Genomic DNA, 6840 nt, shown 5'->3' with positions numbered 1-6840 from the left:
CATTGTGATGGTGTCCTCACTCAACTCGACTGAGTTCGAGGTTTTGGAGGTCATTCGTTATGTCTTCGTGTTGTTCGTGTGGTGGTTGAAGTTGATCGTGCTGTATAGCGGTCGTTATGTTCGAGCGTTCGTGTGTTGCTATCTTGGAGACTGACGAGCATGCGTTATCGAGAGAGTTTGAAGAATGAGTCTACAAAGGTATGAAACTTTATCCCTTGATCTTATTTGTAAAGCATGCTGTAATTTTGTATTGTGCATGACTTGTAAGTTTTCGTTTCTTGACTGTAATTGTGTATGTTCAATATCGAATGGAATTTGGAACAATCTTCCGCTGCTCATGGAAATCCTCATGTCTGATTTCCTTTAATTGGTATCAGAGCCAGGTTGTTCTGATGTTCCAAATTTCACTTCTGTTTTGAACTTCTTTTATAGTCGTGGTGGGTTTTCTACATTTGCGTTTAAATGTTAACGGATGGTGGATCAACCTCTTTTGTGGAGCGCCCAACAGTTAACAGATGGTGGATCCCATGACTAAAGAGTTTAGTCAGTTATTCACGTACCGTTAGAGCTTGAAGCTACAGGTCCATAAGGTCCCTTTGGTAGCTCAATGAATTCAAGTTGAGAACCAGTTCTTGGAGTTGATTTGAAATGTTCAAATTGACAAGAGAAAATTCGATTATTTATGAAATAATTGGTGTGATGTATGAGATACATCAAATGGAGGATTAATGTAAATATGATTTACATTAAGTACCATAAAATAGGAAAAGAACTATAGTTTATATGTTTTATTAGATGAAATATTAAAACTATAGGTTATAAATATAATATGGTAAGTTGGTTATCATATATATTTATAATAATATTAATTATTGGATAATTATATCTTTTTCTCTAATAATCAATTGAGTGGGAGATTATTGGTGGTTTTATGGTAACCGTGAGATAAAAGAAAAAATGTTTTCCTAAATTTAGAAGAGTTGTTATTCTCGGAAAAAAAACTCATGGATTGTTGTCAAGTGAATTGTTTCACTAAACGATAGGTGAAAGAGAGACTAAACGAACGTGGAGTGATATTATATGATAGTTCACTCAGCTGGTCGTAGCTAAACGATTGCAAGGCATTTGTTATACGATAGGCTGCCTTTTTCTACAAGATTGAGCATTCGTCTATACGATAGACTCTTCTCATCTCCCACTTGCTCAATCGTCTACACGATTGTTATTCCTCCGGTCTCTTCCTCTAACCAAGTCCATACAAAGCCCACACTTCTGGATTCTCACACCGAGAATACCAAGGTAGCCATTGTGGTGGTGTTCTCACTCAACTCGACTGAGTTCGAGGTTTTGGAGGTCGTTCGTTGTGTGTTCGTATTGTTCGTGTGGTGGTTGCTGTTGATCGTGTTGTGTTCGAGCATTCGTATGTTGCTGTCTTGGAGACTGAACAAGCGTTTGTGATCGAGGGAGTTTGAAGAATGAGTCTTCAAAGGTATGATACTTTATCCCTTGATCTTATTTGTAAAGCATTTTGCAATTTCATATTGTGCATGACCTGTAAGTCTTCGTTTCTTGACTGTAATTGTGTATGTTTAATATCGAATGAATTTGGAACGATCATTTCGCTGCTAATGGAAATCCTCGTGTCTGATTTCCTTCACACTTGGGCTACGAGTCTCATCATGCTAAATGAGAGGAGTCATTTGACCATGGATATTCTAGATGGTAGCAGAACTTGGACAGCCAAGATTTTACAGCACCACACCAATCAACTCATGCTCAGTCTTCAGGGTCAAGTAAGTCTTTAGAGGCTTTGGTTTTGGAGCTTGCTGAATGCACTTTTGAGCTTCATCAGAACAATCTTCATGGGTAGTAGGAGTTCGAGCACTTCCAATAGGAGCGTCTTTATCCCGAGGCAGAGACTAGAACTGACTTACAAAGTCTAGACCTTGTTGTTCAGCTTGCAACTTCAGTTGGGAGGCCGGACGAGCTGTTGTCAAACCATTCCCTTGACTTCCCAGAGGCTTAGAGGCACGAGGCAGTCCACATCGAGGCGTTGGAGGAGGAGGAACCACTTCTTAGAGATTCATGCCCAGGTATGACTTTGGAGTTCTTAATTTCTGAACTTGCTAATAGCTCTCTTCAGTTCGGCAGGACATTCAAGCTCAGCTGCAAGGCATGACCGACCATGTTGCCCAGCTGACAGAGGTCATGAAGAGATTGGAGAGTGTACCAGAGCAGTCCATTATCTATACCTCAGAGGCCAACTTTCTTGTCTAGTACTACTTGTACAGCGATGATGAGGACATCAGGCCATGCTTCCCAGTTTGTAAGGTTAAGGAGGATCCCCAGCCTAAACCCAACGACATCAAGGTGATAGAATTAGAGGTTGAAAAACCTCACCCTATTCTAACTCCTTGCATTTTGTACATATTCGAGTTGTGTTCCTCTAGGTCTAATGAGTCTATTGCATTTTTTCTTCTTTAGACTCTTTAGAGTCATTTGAGTATTTTGATTCTTTTTTTTTTTTTTTTAGCTTTTTTTGTCATATCTTAAAAATAATTAAATTTGACTTGTCTAGTTTTCTTCAAAAGATGAAGAGCCTTATAGTCTTATCGGACAATTTTGACCCATCCAAGAAGTGACCAGGGAAATACGAGAATTTCTTTATGCCTTGACAGGGGACAGGTCACGTCGAGCAACCGACGTTAAAAATTAAATTTTTTACTCATTTCCTTTATTGCTTTCCTATTTTAGCTTGTTCTTTTTCTTTTGTAGGTTCTCTTTCTTTGCCCTAAAAGAATAAGAAGATCAATTTAAGCACAACCCTCATATAACTATCCCATGTGTAAAAATGTCATCAGAGGAGGTTTTTTGTTTCCTTGACTCTTTTATTTTCTTGGGCTTAGATTAAAGATACATTGGGGATAATGTATCATTCTAAGTTGGGGTCGGGTATGTTGTGATAGCTTGGGGTCCTTGAGTGTTGTGCTCAGATAATATTTGTGTGCTTGAATTGCTTGCTCGCTCTCTTGGTTAGTTTATTAAGATGAGTAGTTGATGACGGACCCTCTTTATGATTAGGTTTGTATGAAACTATGTTTAAAGAGCATGATCATGATTTTTAACCTGTTTAAAAAAAAATTATTATCTCTCATACATCTTTAAGTCCTTTGTCCAACGAAATTAGGTCTTGCATGCGAAGAATTGTATTATGTGGCTTGTACATTTGTTGTCACCTTGAAAGGCCTAGGTGATAAGTGTTAAGTGATTGAAAGCTCAACCTTATAATGCATACCTAAGTTTTTTTTGCCAAACTCTTGTTGAATTGTAAAAGCCAAGTATAGAGTAAATAAAAAGAAAGTTTGTAAAAGGCAAAGCATGTTGTAAAGTAAAAGCAAGTTTGTATGTCATTTTTTAAGGGGATTACTCCTCTTTCTTGGGGTTATGATTAACCTTGGGCGATTATGACACCCATAGTTTCCCTTTGTGTTAACGTGCCACGAGGAATGCGTAAGCTTCGACATCTCGAGGATGATCAAGAATTAAGTTCGAGGTATTTGATAGCACCACTATTTTCTTCTTCTTCATTCTAGGTCGTTACTATGTTTAATGTGTTTATTTAATGATTTTATAGGTATCGAGCAAACTTTGAGGTGGAATCAATTGTTATAAGTTGTTTGGGGTTAATTTGGAGTAATTAGGAAGAAATTCCCTCACACTCGTAGCACTATAAAAGGCATCTAGGAAGAACAGATACCTTATTCAAACCTATAAGTATAGGAAGAGAACTTGTTTATAATTAATTTGAGAAACCAGACTTCAAAAGGATGTAAAATGATGAAAATGCCCCTAATCGGAGCGTTGTGATGCTCAAAAGGAGCATTGCACAACACTCAGAGGTAATAGCCTTAATTTTCGCAAAGACAAGGCAGCGTTGCAACCCTACATGTAGCATTGCAACATTTCAAGTTTTGACGGAGGTGCACGTGAGGCCTCGCAAAATTGCAACGCTGCGTTGCAGCATTGCGACATTGCGGCTGCTATATAACATATTTCTTTTTCGTTATAGGGCAGAAGATCATCAAATAGTCGACCTCCCAACCAACTCCTATGCCGATTTTCTCCTCTTCTCACCACTCTACTTGTATTTTTCTGCATTTTTCTTCCAATCTCATGTAATTAGTGAAGACATTGTTGGGTCCTTCTCTTCTTCATCTCCATGGGAAGATAAGACCTAACTCTCTAGTTTAGGGATTTAGAATAATGTAATTTTTGGGAGTTTTTTTTAATGTAATTTCTTTATTCTTGTCTATGGGTTTCAATCTGAACTTTGTGTTTATGAATTACATAAATTTATTATTGATTGACATGCAATAATTTGTTGTGTAATTTGAATACTTAGAGATAGCTTGTAATATGTGACATATAATTATAGGTAATCTCAAAGGAAGCAATAGATTAGTTAGGCTTGCAATTCATTGTCTATAAGGAATAGTAGTTTGTCCTATCAACCTAGAGAAACCACATTGAATATTTGATTAGATGGTGGAAATTAGACATTCATCCTAGGTGTAAGCCCTAGAACTTAATACGGTTGGTTAATCATGTTTATTATGGATTCATTTGAGCATGTTTAAATTAACTAATTAGGATCGTTGGTTGGATGTCCAATCAATTTGGCTAGGCATAGTCAAGAACCTAAAATTGCATTTAAATAACTCGATGAACAAGATTACATTGGTCCATTCGATTTTTCTAAGCTAGAATGTCTTAGTTAATTGCATTTCTATCTTTTATTTTTCATTGCATTTTATGCATTTCCTATTCCAATCCACACCAAACCCTCCATTTTACAACCTTAACTAAAAATGAGTTTCGAATGAACTAATCTTTCGTTCTTCCCTGATGCTCAACCCCATATTTACCGCTTGTACTACCAGTTAGTATAAGGAGTTTGTTCGGTGAATTATAAGTATTATTTAATTGGCAGTCTTTTGGGAGCAATATCAAAAAGATCTTCCTTCATACATGCCCATTATCTTCCCCTTATTTAACCAATGTGGAATTTTAGTCGCATTCCTAACAAGTTTATGAGAGGTAATTGCAGTTGTGCGTTTGCCTTTAGTGGTGGAGTCAGACAATATATTAATAGTGTGTTTATTGATAGGAGAGAAAGGCATGTTAACCCCAATAAAATATGTGGTGGAAGATATTATGTACATGGAGCACTAATGAGAGATCCAATTTCGTCACGTTCGACGATTTCATAGATCTAGTAACAAATGATATAACTCGTTGGGTTATGAATAGAGTTGATTCTCATTGTTTGTTGGATGCTTTCCCTAATTGGTTGTGTCATTTGGTCGAGATAGATTTCACCTCATCATCTATCTAATTGTTTGATGTTTCATTTTCTTTAAAAAAAAATATGATGGCATGAAATTAGGAGTATGAACAATGAAGTAAATGGAATCTTTTACCATAAAAAAAATCGTTTAATTACAAATAAAAAATTTAGTCTTTGAACATTAAAAAAGTATTTAATTGGTCTTTAAACTTTCTTTTATGTTTTACTAAAGAAAAATCAATAATGAGTCTAATAGATCTTTTAATTTTAAAAACTACGCAAGCCTTGTTTGACAATTATTTTGTTTTTTGTTTTTGGTTTTTACATCTTGTCAGAAAATACAAAGATATTTATTTGTTAAAGAATACAAGTATAAATGAAAAGATGCATCTTTAATCAAAAGACACAACCCTATTTGAATGATCACAAATAGTTTATAAAAATATGATTTTTTTGTTTGTTTTAAAAATACATGAACATGGAGAATTGTTTCTTCAATTCTTTTCTCTTTTCTATACAATTACTTATATGATATAGTATTGGTTGAATCATGTGGTTGAAGTATTGCATTTACGAGTTAGTAATATGTCATATCCTAAAAGGAAATTATTCATATCATCTTAAATATCATAATATATAAAGAAAAAAAAATCCTACGTCATTCTTTCTAATATATATTGTCATGATAAACAAATGTTGAAAGTGGTACTAAAGATTTCAAATAAAAAAAAGTATTAAAAAAAGTAAATAACTTAGGCCACATTGAATCACCTATAAGCATAATCAATCATTGGCAAATGAAAAATTAGGTCCAATAAATTATATTTGTCGATATTTACCAATATTCTACAATCACAATGAATACTGAACCTGATAACAAAATTTGTAATTTGATTGCAAAGGAGAAAGTGATCAACTCGATTACTTTTGATAATTATATGAGTTGTAATTTGATTCCAGTGTGTCCGAACATATTATCAATTACCAATATTGATTGTATTTAAAATTAGTTTTAGTATTAGTATCAGCATCGATATCTGTATCTGTATCAGTATAAGTATTAATAATCAGTATCATTAATCAACATTGTCAATTTTTATCAATAATTAGTATCCTTAATCTATATCAATATCCATATTCTTAACATTTTTTTCCCTTTTATTCCCTGATCTCTACATTCATATTCACATCAATAATTTATGTTAATATCGATATTGATATCCAAAATTATTTCTTTCTTTCTTTTTATTCGTTATTTTTGTTATGCCATATTTATAAGAATGATGATCGAGTTAGAGTCTTTATATTTATGTGTGATTTTTTGCCTTTTTGACACATTTTTGGTCCTTTTTTCGACACGTTTGTATGAAAAAGTCTTTTTCTTTTTTTCTCATGTGCATGACTTTTAGATTAGTTTGTCACAAAAATGTAATTTTAAAATAAATTCAATAGTGTAATCCTATTAAATCAAATGTTGTAGATTTTGTTTAAAT

This window comes from Benincasa hispida, unplaced genomic scaffold (assembly GCF_027475165.1).
Source record: "Benincasa hispida cultivar pf3 unplaced genomic scaffold, pf3_genome.v1.1 HicScf786, whole genome shotgun sequence".
Lineage (NCBI taxonomy): Eukaryota > Viridiplantae > Streptophyta > Magnoliopsida > Cucurbitales > Cucurbitaceae > Benincasa > Benincasa hispida.
The sequence above is the reverse complement of the archived record's forward strand: the minus strand, read 5'-3'. Positions refer to the sequence as shown.